We start from the raw sequence: 13,140 nt of genomic DNA, 5'->3' as shown, positions 1-13,140 counted from the left end.
TTTGCTGGTTAGGGCAGTGGGAACTCTACTGAGATCCATGTTCCCAAGAGTCTACATATTTTGACCTCCTGACATTTTGCCTTCACTTTGACATAAAGATGATGAACAAACGCATTGTCCCAAACTCTGCCTATTGGGAACGTTCCCCATCACTTTTGTCTTTTAAGGCCACTCCTGAGTGGGGCTGCAGTGTAGCCATGGTCCATTTTCAGCTTCAGCAGTGCCCAACAGTTCTTGAAGTGTTGATACTCCTCTTTGTCAGTTTATGATTGCAAAATGGCCATAGATACTTTAGGGAATCACTGCAATGCTTGCTTGCTGTGGATGTGCAGGCCCTTCTTCCTTTAGCTTTAGCTCATAATCTCACATTTTTGGGATATGTCTATTCCTAGCTATTTTTAATTCCTATTGCTTCCTATTTGATAACATGAATTATTTATGTGTTTCTAAATTTCCAAACCTATTAGGTTTTTATAATTTTGCTTTTTAGTTATTGATTCTAACTTTATTGTTTTGTGGTTAGAGAATCTGGCCTAATGATACCAATTATTTGAAAATTGTTGAGCATGGTTTTATGTTCACTATTGTGGGTCACTTTTCATAAATAATACCTGTGAACGTGGAAAGAATGCTGGAGCAATGCTGCCGTTGGTTGCAGGATTCTAAATTTGTCCATTAGGTCGAGCCTGTTGTGTTAAAATCTGTATCTTTATTGATATTTTTTGTCTGTTTGCATTATCAATTAGACAAAGATACATTCAAATCTTCCACTGTGTTGATAGATTGCCTTTTTTCTCCTAAAGTTCTGACAGATTTTTCTTTTCCATATTAGGAGGTTATGTTTTTAGGTTCACACAAGTTCAGAATTGTTTCTTCCTGGTAAATTGAACTGTTTGTCATTTGTGACTCTATCTTTAGAGTCACCCCTACTCCCTTTATGTAACTATATCTGCTCCATTTTGGTTATACTGGTATATGGACGCTTACATGTTTAGATACAAATTTTTCTTGTTTTTCTTCTTTGGGTTTCACTGGGTTTTTTGAGTCTGTGCAGTGGTTTCTTTCATCAGCTCTGGAAATTCTCTGCCATTCTCTTCTCAGGTTTCACCTCTGCACCTTTATTCATCACTCTCTTCTTAAATTCTAGTTAAACTTGTTAGAATATGTTCCTCAGTCTTCCATATCTCTTAACCTGCTTTTCATACTTTCTCTGTCTCTCTTTGGGTTACATTCTAGGGAATTTCTTCGGTTCTATTTCCCAATTCACATATTTTCTTTTTAGCCATGGAATTCATACATTGCACTTATAATTTTAGTCAATGGATTTTTCTTTTTTATTTTTTTTTAAGTTTATTTATTTAATTTAATTAATTAATTAATTTATTTCGGGAGGGAAAGAGTGAGCACGTGTACATGTGACCAGGGGAGGGACGGAGAAGGGGGAGAGTGAGAGAGAATATCCCAAACAGGCTCTGCATTATCATCGGGAGCCCAATGCCAGCCTCGATCTCACAAACTGAGATCATGACCTGAGCCAAAATCAAGTGTTGGGCACTTAACCCACTGAGCCACCCAGGTAGGTGCCCCTGGATTTTTCATTTCTAGACGTTCCATTTTGATATTCTAAAAATCTGCTTGGTAATTTTTAAAACGTTTTGTTAAGAAACATTTAATAATTTTCTCAGTAATAGTTCAGCAAACACCCTTATACGTACCACCTGCATTCATTAGATGTTAACATTTTTCCATATTTGCTTTATTTATCTTTTATTTAGCCATTTCAGAATTGCCATTCACTCCTAAATACTTCAGCTTGTATCTCCTAAGGATACTGACATTGTCTTACTCAACCATAATATCAGATCACAACCTGGGTAAGATTTTACAGTCTCTTGCTCTTACCTATATTTTTAATACTTTACATTTTTTTCTTTAAACATTTATTTTCTGTTTTATTTCTGATCATTCTGTTAACTTCAGTCTTTGTGGGTCTTCTAAATGATACTTTCTGTGTTTTATGATTTGAGGCTGGAACAACTTATTTTTTGCAACTTTTTCTTTTGGAATTATTGAGTCATACAGGTTCCTCCTGCAAGGCTTTGTTTGCTTTTGTCTGGTAGCTGGGGCCACTACCAGCCCAGGATGACTTTTTTTTTTTAAGATTTTATTTTTTTAAGTAATCGCTACACCCAACATGGGACTCAAATTCACAACCCTGAAATCAAGAGTTGTATGCTCTACCAACTGAGTCAGCCAGGCACCCCACCCCCCCCCCCCAACTCCCCAGGATGACTTCAAATTCTTGGTTTGACTCTTTCTGGTCCATCTATCAGGTAATGTGAATTTGGCATGAAAATCTTATGTGAAGGTTGTGGTTATAAAGTCTCAGGAGAAAAAAATGTATTTTGGACATCAAGTTTTCCTTGTCAGGTGAGGGGACCTCAATTCTAATTTACTCTCACATCTGGGTTTTTGGAGTTCCAGCTTTATTATAGATATGGATGGGGTGTCTTGTGTGTCCATCTGATGAAGAAAGCAGACACTTAATGTCACTTTGGCAAATACCATCAATATTGGCAAAAAATGTGTTCTGTTTTCTTCCCACATTGCCCATGTCACTTAATTTTGGGGCCTTTGTGAATTCCTTGAATACTTGCTAGCCTATTGAATTAAGTAAAATTAATGTTTTTATATTTCATCAAAAAAAATTTTTAATGCTTATTTATTTTTATTTTTGAGAGAGAGAGAGACACAGACAGATGGATGCGAGCAGGGGAGGGGCAGAGAGAGGGAGACACAGAATTGGAAGCAGGCTCCAGGCTCTGAGCTGTCAGCCCAGAGCCTGACATGGGACTTGAACCCATGAACCATGAGATCATGACATGAGCCAAAGTCGAACACTGACCAACTGAGCTACCCAGGTGCTCCTCAAAATCTTTAGATGTTTTCTGTTAGACTGTTGGTCAGGGTACATATTTTGCCATGTGGCTGAAACAGAAGTTCTTCTGTAAAACAGAACATATTTTTTTAATGTGTTGTATTAAATGCTATGGAAAGAATATTATAGAAGGAAGAGCAAGATATAAAGAGACAATTTATGCATAAATATATCATCATTCTTGACTTCATGAAAATGTTGATTCAAAATAAAAGGCTTTTCCTCACAAAAAAAAACTTTAAAAATATATTGGTTTTAAAGAGAATTAAAATAGTTAAAGATTGTGGTCTTTTGAATCCTGTCAGACCTGGGTTTCCATCTGAGTTCTCTCTCTAGCTGTGTGCCTTTTGATGATTCCTTTAACTTAGCATTTTTTAATCTGTATCGTGGAGTGAGGGCAGTTTTGCAGATCAAAAGAGGTAATATATGTAAAGGGCTCAACCTGGCACCTGACACACAGAGTAAATGTTAGCTGGTTTTAATTTTAGCCATTCTCTTTCCAGAAGTGCTCAAGGTGTTAATATAGTGTTAAATGTGAAATATCTCACATTATACATGTAATAGTGTAAAACTGAATATGGGTATGTGGGAGACACAACCATAAAGGGAAAAGCAAGAAAGGCTCCACAGTATCAGAAAATGAAGAGGAGGGATGCCTGGGTGGCTCAGTCAGTCAGGCGTCTGACTCTTAGTTTCAGCTCAGGTCATGATCTCATGGTTCATGGGACCAGGCCCCATGTTGGGCTCTGTGCTGACAGCATGGAGCCTGCTTAAGATTCTCTCTCTTCCTCTCTCTCTCTCTCTGCCCCTCCCCCCCAATAAATTAAAAAACTTAAAAAAAAAAAAAGAAGAAGAAGAAGATGAGGAAAGCAGTATGAAGTTTGGCAGGTGACCAAAACTAAGAAGGCCCTCTGGCTCCCCTCAGCTTTCTAAAGACTTGGATGTAGTAAGTATATTCTCCACTTTAGCTTTTTCTTTTGTGTTCCCTTTTGTTAGTTCAGGAGCATATATATCCCTACCCCTTTGGGTCAAAGGGAATTCTGACTTCCTGTGGCCCAGGGGAACTGCCTAACACATTTTAGGATAAGGAAGCTTATGCCCTTATATAGGGACCTCAAGGATAGTTAGGGATTTTCATTCTCACCTGTTCAACAGGGAACCGTTTGGCATCCCTAGAGTTCTGGACGTGCCTTATTAGAAAAGAGACATAGTTGCATTCTTCTGAATAGAAAAATTTACAATAAACAGGAATACAGAAATATATACCATGCAGCATCAGCATATATCAGATAATATGAAGCATTTAGACTTTTTTCCTCTTCCCCCTGGTAGGGCCTCAGTGTAATTCTTATATAACTTTTCATTAGGCTCCAATGTAGAGCGTCAGAAATAACAGGAAATTGTGTAGCCCACTCCCATCTAACCCTTTGCTCATATTTTTGCATGCCGAAAGACAAGAAAAGTGTGTCTTATTCATTGTCTTTATATATTTCTCTTGGTACTACTGTTGTCGCTTTAGTTTTTGAGTAAAGGAAATTGGCTTATTTGAAATGTTTGTCTTAATCCTCTATGGAAATATCAGTTTACGGGAAGGTTAAGGCAGCTCATTTGGGCCCCTCTCAGAGTCTCTGCTGCAATTGTCGGAAAGGAAACCCCAGGGAAACCCCCGAGCACAGGCTTCACAAGAGCAGTGGCTGCGCAGAAGACAACATTCTAGATGCTTTATCAGGTGCTGTCTGGAGAGCAGAAATAATGGTCTGAAGGTAAAAATGCTGATGTCTCCACTTTCCCAACTTAGCACAAACATCTTCTTTATCTTTGGTGGATTTTGGTGCCACAGAGGCGGCTCCAAAAAGCCTTAAATGCAAGTGTGATTGCTTTTACATCCTGGCTTTGAAAGCATGGTGTTTGGGGATTTCCTTGACTTGAATTCTTTCTTTCTTTCTTTCTTTCTTTCTTTCTTTCTTTCTTTCTTTCTTTTCTTTCTTTCTTTTCTTTCTTTTCTTTCTTTCTATTTTTTTAAAGGGAGTAGATTCATAGCATCCACTGTCAGTGCCATTTCCCTTTCTGTGATGACTTGTTCACTGTTTACATGAAAGGTTTCAGGAAGTAAGAAATGTAAACATAAATAGATATATGAACAAATAAATGAAAAGCTATGCTGCCTTTGTCACATAGCGAAAAGGTGTGACTATAATGGGAACACAGTAGCTGTCTGATTAAAACTTTAGGATTTTTCCTGGAAACTTTGAAACATGTCTGACTTTTTCTTTTCCTTTTTATTTTTTATTTTTATTTTTTTTAACGTTTATTTATTTTTGAGACAGAGAGAGACAGAGCATGAACGGGGGAGGGTCAGAGAGAGGGAGACACAGAACCTGAAACAGGCTCCAGGCTCTGAGCTGTCAGCACAGAGCCTGACTTGGGGCTCGAACTCACGGACCGCGAAATCATGACCTGAGCCAAAGTCGGCCACTTAACCGACTAAGCCACCCAGGCGCCCCTCTTTTCCTTTTTAAATAACGCTGTGAAAAGGGAGAAGTGGTACCCTAGAATGCCATGCTTACACTGGAACTTTGAATGTATCATCATCCTACTCACTGCAGGTGCTGGTATGAAATACTATCATTGCTGAGGCTTGCTTGCCTACTGACATGTCCGTCCTTTGGAAGCCCCAGAAAGTGATTTGTAAATTATTTGCTTCTTGTCACCATACAGTTGTTTTTTTTTTTTAAGTTGTTGTTTTTGTTTTTTTGCCATCTTAACCATTTTGAAGTATATAGTCCAGTGGTGTTAAATGCATTCATAATGTCATAGAGTAGTCCACCCTTATCCACAGGACATATGTTCTAAGACGCCCAGTGGATACCTAAAACTGTGGATACACCTTATGTGTAGTTTTTTTCCTATACATACATACCTATGATAAAGTTTAATTTACAAATTAGGCACAGTAAGAGATTAACAATAATAAAATAGAACAACTGTAACTATACTGTAATAAAGTTTGCAAATATTCGTGCTGTTCTGATTTTGTAATAATCAGGGCAGGCTAAACATTCACTATATTAAGACCATGCATGTCCCCAGACCTAGTTCTTTGCCTAGGTCTGGTTTTCTCAGTTGTGGTGATAAACCAAGTATTACTGATATTATGCATCTTATGTGGGAAATGTCTGTGACTCTAGGTATCTGATCATCCTTGAGAAATGACAGCACAGTTGGCGTAGTAACTTTTGAAAATAACCATTGCTAACTTGATGATTACCACTTGCTTAAAATGAATTGTAAAACTAAAAAAAAACAAGACTATGTGAATGTAGTCTCTCTTTTTCAAAGTACCTTATTGTACTGTACTCACCCTTCTTGTGTTGTGAAGTGATAAATACCTACATGATGAGATGAAGTGAGGTATGTGATGTAGGAATTGTGATGTAGCCCGAAGCTATTATTGACCTGACAATATGTCCGAAGGAGGATTCATCTGCTTTTGGACCATGGTTGACCACAGGTAACTGCAACTGTAGAAAGCGGAAACTGCAGATAAGAGAGGGACTACTGTATAATCATCACCTCCATCCATCTCCATAACTCTTTTCATCTTGTAAGACCGAAACTCTACATCCATTCAACAATAACTCCCCTTTCTTTCCCCCTTCACTCCAGCCCCTGGTGGGCACAATTCTACTTTCTGTCTCTGTGATTTTGACTACTCTAAGTATCTTGTATAAATGCAATCATATAGTACTTGTCCTTTTGTGACTGGTTTATTTCATTTAGCATAATCCTCAGGGTTCATCCATGTTGTAGCAGATATCAGAATTTCCTTCCTTTTCAAGGCTAAAAAATGTTCCATTGTATATATACACGACATTTTGCTTCTCCATTCATCTGTCCATGGACACATAGGTTGTTTCCGTATTTTACCTATTGTGAATAATGCTGCAGTGAATATGAATGTACACATATCTCTTCCAAGACCCTGCTTTCAGCTCTTGTGGGTATATACCCAGAAGAGGAATTTCTGGGTCATTTGGTAATTCTATTTTTAATTTTTTGAGGAACCTGCAAACTGTTTTGCACAGAGGCTATACCATTTTACTTTTCTACCAATAGTGCACAAGATTTCCAGTTTCTCCACATCCTCATCAACTTGCAGTTTTCTGTTTTATTTTTTTTAAGTTTATTTATTTTGAGAGAAAGAGAGCGAGCAAGCACGTGTGCACATGAGCTGGGTAGGAGCAGAGAGAGAGGGAGAGAGAATCCCAAGCAGGCTGTAGCATGGAGCTGTCAGCACAGAGCCCGATGTGGGGCTCAGTCTCACAAACCAAAATCATGACCTGAGCCGAAACCAAGAGTCAGAGGTATAACTGCCCGAACCACCCAGCTGTGCCTGGGTTTTTTTTGATAGTAGCCATCCTCATGGGTGTGAGTTGGTATCTCATTATAGTTTTTATTTGCATTTCCCTTCTAATTAGTGATGTTGAGCATCTTTTCATGTGTTTATTGGCCATTTGTTTGTCTTCTTTTGAGAAATGCCTATTCTAGTCCCTAAAACACCCATAATTTTATTAAAAGTAAAACAAGCAGTTTTTTCAGTGTTTGGAGGCAGTTTTAAATGACAGGTAAGAACTCAGGTTCAGCAGTTGGACAGCTCCAGGTTGGCATCATGGTTTTACCAGCTGTGTGACCTTGATTGATCAAGTTACTTCATTTCTCCAGGCTTCCGTTTCTTCTGCAAAATGGGGAGAATGGTTGAATCTGTCTCACTGAGGTTTTTTGGGATCACCTATGCTAATATTATAGATGTCAAATATATGGGATAGTATTTGCACTATAGTAAGTATTTAATAAATATTAGCTGCTCTGTTACTGGAATCATGAACAGTCTTAAAAAACACCTTTTATATGTTGGTTCCCTTCCTATTCTGGTAGAAGTATAATTCATTGCATTCTTGAGAATTTTCACTTGTTTTTCCAGTTCATGCCTACTTACTGTCTCAGTCACTGTAGTAGTAGGTGAAACAATGTGGAATTGCAACTTTTGTAGGTTATAAACGATGACTGTCAGCAGTTTCATGTGATTCAACCTAATGCAATGGAAACTATTTGAATGTCTAATATATGCCAGAGTGCCTACTGTGCTATTTCATTCATTCTTCCCAGCTTCCCCTTAAAGTACATCTTATTTTCCCCATTTTGGGATGGGAAGACTGAGGCTTCTCAGAGATGAACAGACATACCTGAGTTTACCCAACTAGTAAGCAGTGAAGCCAGGTTTCAAGCTAGATCTTGTTGAATCCAAAGCCCATTCATTTTCTTTTCTTCACAGTTTTTGTTTTAATCCCAGTATAGTTACCATGTAGTGTTATTGTAGTTTCAGGTGTACAGTGTAGGGGTCCGCCACTTGCATACAACGCCTGGTGCTCATCAAAGCGCACTCCTTAGTCCCCATCACCTGTTTCACCCACCCCTCACCCTCCTCCCCTCTGGCAAGCGTCGGTTGTCTACAGTTAAGAGTCTGTTTCTTGGGACACCTCGGTGGCTCAGTCAGTTGAGTGTCCGACTCTTGATTTCAGCTCGGGTCACGATCACAGGGTTGTGGGATCAAGCCCTGCATCAGGCTCCTCCTGCGCTCGCTTGCTCTCTCTCTCTCTCTCTCTCTCTCTCAAAAACAAACGAAAACAAACAAGCATCTGTTTCTTGGTTTGTCCCTCTCTGTCTCCTTTTTTCCCTGTGCTCATTTATTTCTTAAATTCCACATGTGAGTGAAATCATATGGTATTTGTCTGTCTCTGACTTATTTCACTTAGCATTATACTTTCTAGCTCCATCTATGTTATTGCAAATGGCAAGATTTCATTCCTTTTTATGGCTGAATAATATTCCTGTGTGTGTGTGTGTGTGTGTGTACGTACATACCGCATCTCCCATATCGATTCATCATTTAATGGACATTTGGACTGCTTCCATATCTTCGCTATTGCAGATAGTGCTGCTATAAACATAGAGTTGCATGTATCCCTTTGAATTAGTGTTTTTGTATTCTTTGAGTAAATATCCAGCAATGCAATTGCTGGATTGTAGGGTAATTCTATTTTTAACTTTTTGAGGAACCTCCTTATTTTTTTCCCAGAGTGGCTGCAGCAGTTTGCTTTCTCAACAGTGTACGAGAGTTCCTTTTTCTCCACATCCTTGGAAATCTCGGTTTTTTTTCCTTCCAATTTCTATAACCTGAATAGTTTCAGAAACACTCCTCCCCTATCTCTGTGGCCGATGAAGATGAAAGTTAGAGAAACTACATTATTTCTTAGGTGCTGGTGATTTGGGTTTTCTTCAATACAGTGAGCATATGTGGTAGTTCTGTGTTCATGTACATTTTGTGCTTTTGTCCCTCTTTTTCTTTTTATTTATTTATTTATTTATTTATTTTTTATTTAAAAAAAATTTTTTTTTCAACGTTTATTCATTTTTGGGACAGAGAGAGACAGAGCATGAACGGGGGAGGGGCAGAGAGAGAGGGAGACACAGAATCAGAAACAGGCTCCAGGCTCTGAGCCATCAGCCCAGAGCCTGACGCGGGGCTCGAACTCCTGGACTGCGAGATCGTGACCTGGCTGAAGTCGGACGCTTAACCGACTGCGCCACCCAGGCGCCCCATTGTCCCTCTTTTTCATATTTGGGACATAGCATGTGCAGTATGGGCTACAGTCACCTTGGCTCTTTCAAAAAGGTGCCGTAGGGTGAAAATAAGTAATTCAGGCTCTGCCTTCAACCCATTTCTCATGGCCACCATCATGTTCATCCTTTTGTGATCATCTGCTCTGTGCAAGGAGTGTGCTAGGTGCTTTACCGACAGAATCTCACTGTCCCTATAGATATATAGAGTAAGGGCTAAAATCTTGTACAGGATGGAAGGAAATAGGCTAAACTGGATTATATGATGTAGCCAAGAGCATAAGACCCTTTAGTCTGTCTTGCTTCAGGGGCCAAGTCTTTTTTTACCATACCCATTTCCTCCCATTCTTAGAAATGGCCTCTTAGAGGGGAAATAAGGACAGCCTCTCTACAGAATACTCTGTAGCACACTTGGGTGTGTTATCCCCACTGAATTTTCTCAGTCCCTTTCCCCCTTCCTCTCCCCCTTTTCTTTTTCTTCTTCCTTTGCTCCCTCTGTCCCTTTCTTCCTTTCTCCCACCCACTCTGTCTCTCTTCTTCTCTCCCTCCTTTCCTCCTTTCCTTCCATTTTTCCTTCCTTCCTCTAAACATACCTAATGAAGTTGAAATACCAAGATTAAGAAACTACTTAATGTATTTCCTGAAGAAAATTGGATTCTTGAGATATTCCCATTTGATTTTTTTCCTTGGCACTAAAAATTGTCTCTAATTTTAATTTGCTTTCAGAGAAATTACCATCTTTTAAAATATGCTACTAAAACAAGTTAGATTGAATTCTATCAGTTTTTAAAAGAGTGACCTTCTCAGTCTTTTAAATAATAAAATTTGGAAGTAATTGCTTGATATCTGAGTTCAGGAGAATGACATAACATGTTTTGAGTTCTAAGGACAGCCTGTTTGACCTCGCACCCTATTTATTCCTAAAGTAGATCGCCGGAACCAACTTTCTTCCTCAGTCCAGCAAAAGTGTTGGTGAAAACTCTTCTGTTTGCAGCTGGAGGTGGCGCTTTTTTTCCTTTGTTGTTCCATTGTTTCCTTTAGGGTGAGGGAGAATAATTAAGGGGAACATCTTTTCTGAGCAGCTGGAATCAAATTCCAGCTGACTGCAGCACCTGCAACAATGGCACCTCTGCCTCTGGGTGGCAGGGTGGGATGCCAGCCGTGGAGCCCGCGACAGTGGGCTCCCAAGTACCGAGACGCGGCCGCACCGCACCGCTCCAGCCCTTCTGTGAGCTTCAGATGGCAGCAGTGCCAGTGACTGCGAAGTGTCTGTTTTAGACTAATTAGAGGGATGATTTGTGAAACAGTGGCTATTTATTTAATTAATCACCAGCACAAAGCCGTAAAGCCCATATTTTAAAAATCCCTGTTAGTTTGCCATGTGGTTAATAGATTGGGGCACATTAAAAAGTGACATGGTGATGTATTAAAAATGTTCCACCTAAGGTTCCTTCAGAAAGGAATGGAAGCTGTCTGCTTTCAGATGCTGAAGTGGAAACTGCCAGCATTTGACCTGTCAGAGGTTTTAATGTTTGTAAAAGGCATTTATCTTTTGAATAGTGTCTTCCTTAGGGCATCTCCTCTTGGAATATTTCAAAATACAAAAATATGTGTAGAATAATTTACAAAATTATAATTAAAGGGAATTTTGTTAGTTTTCTTAACAACTACTGTGGTTTTCCCATTAGATTACACTGTGTTTACTCAGCATAGCAGTGTTTGTTCTATGGTATTCTTTTCCATTTTGGGGAAAGGGAGTCACTTAATTAACTAAGTAATAAATGCAATAGTGTTTTTGTTGCAGCTGTCAGAATTGCATTTTGTTCTGCCCTTGTATTTTTTTATCTGATGGGTACTGGATAATTGCTATACTTGCTCAGTCTCAGCTCAGGTGAATTGTCATTTTTGGATAAAGATAGAATTGACTTGTTCAAGAGATGACACTGACATTAAGAATGAGTAGAAGTGACTTATATTGTAACAAATGCTAGTGGTTTTTACACACACAAACTTCTAGGTGATTTTCAGTATACATAAATGTGTCTGTGCAAGGCATCCTGCATTTTAATAGTATTTGAAGCTAAACTTGGTATGCCTGTGATTCACTCTTATTTAAATATTCTGGGGGCGCCTAGGTGGCTCAGTCGGTTAAGCGTCCGACTTCGGCTCAGGTCATGATCTCACGGTCCGTGGGTTCAAGCCCCGTGTCGGGCTCTGTGCTGACAGCTCAGAGCCTGGAGCCTGCCTCAGATTCTGTGTCTCTTTCTCTCTCCGCCCCTCCCCTGCTCACTCTGTCTCTCAAAAATAAATAAATGTAAAAAAAAAAAATTAAAAAAAAATATTCTGGATGGTCAATGTTCCTCGTAAGCAGTACCCCCAAATTTTAAGATTGTGTGTGAGAATGTGTTGCTCACGTGGATGCTTGTACGGAAACTGTCCAGCTCTTAGGATTGTGTTTCTCTGCTGTGTTGTATAATTACCTGCTCTGTTAGAAAGGGAGCTGGAATAAAACATGAGGATGTTAATGCAGCCTGGAGCTGATGTGGTGGTGATGATTACAATGCAGATAAAGCATTTCTCATAACTGCCGTTGCCTACTGGAGCCTTTGAAACATCTGGACCTTTAATTGAAAAATAGTGTGGTGCTGTGCAAGGCAGACATGCTAAGTGAAGTCACTAATTTAGAATACAAAAATATAATTGATAAAGTGTTTTATTTACATTGTATTTAAATATTCATACTTTGTTATGCTTTGTATAACAGGGAATTACTGGGTTAAATTTTCATGAACATAGACAGTTTAAATGAGATAAATTAAGTGCAAATGTTAATGGAATTTTACACTGGAACCAGAAAACAGTTTGTTGTAAAAGCGTGCGTACTTTCTCATGTATTGGGGCCTTTTGTGGAAGGAAATAGGTGAAGTCCTATTCTTTGGATTTTGTGCTTGAGAATAACTAACCATCAGTTGGTAACATAATTGCATTTCATTCTTGTTATTGCTATCATATCTTGTTATTTAGTTAAAAAAAATAAAATGTTTCTTGGCATAATGGTAAATGGCTTTAATGGCAACATTATCACCCAATAAACCAAAGCCTTCCCCACCTCTCGGGGGCAGGTTATCTGAGCCTGCCCAGGAGAGCAGAAGAGCTGGTGAAGGGCGCGCAATTAACCTTTGTCCTGCATTCGCAGCAGGGGAACTGACCTAGCAGCCTTCCGAGGAAATCCAATTTAATTTAAAATGAATTTGAAAAGACAAATTAGCCATATCTATTTTAATAAGATAAAATCCCGACTCTCCCTATGTCTGGTTTAGTTAGGACCTCAGAGGAGATTAGACTAAGACTCGGGATGAACACGAGGGAAATAATGCCAGGGGGCTGAGGAGAGACCCAGGAGACCCAGGGACCCGAGTGCCTTGTCAGTTTCTGCAAGTGAGCAGGTCTTGGGCTGCCCGTTTCCACAGAGAGTTGCAACCTGAGATGAGCCTTTGTCTCATCAGACCTTTTGCTTGTGTTGG

The 13,140-nt window shown here is 39.2% G+C and overlaps 1 protein-coding gene and 1 non-coding gene across 7 annotated transcripts in view; both read left to right on the top strand.

The window, feature by feature from the left end:
* The window catches only part of MAPKAP1 (MAPK associated protein 1), a 244,506-nt gene that overhangs the window by 78,730 nt on the left and 152,636 nt on the right, over nt 1-13,140 (top strand). The gene's annotated exons all lie outside the window — the stretch shown is intronic.
* Nucleotides 5,946-6,075, top strand: LOC124505341 (small nucleolar RNA SNORA72). Its single transcript, XR_006960623.1, has one exon. It is a non-coding gene; the product is annotated as a small nucleolar RNA SNORA72 (small nucleolar RNA).

Source organism: Lynx rufus, unplaced genomic scaffold (genome assembly GCF_022079265.1).
Source record: "Lynx rufus isolate CCGP_SWC_20201006 ecotype Redwood Valley unplaced genomic scaffold, mLynRuf1.p SCAF_10, whole genome shotgun sequence".
Classification (NCBI taxonomy): domain Eukaryota; kingdom Metazoa; phylum Chordata; class Mammalia; order Carnivora; family Felidae; genus Lynx; species Lynx rufus.
Note: the sequence above shows the minus strand (reverse complement) of the source record. Positions and strands in the feature narration are given on the sequence as shown.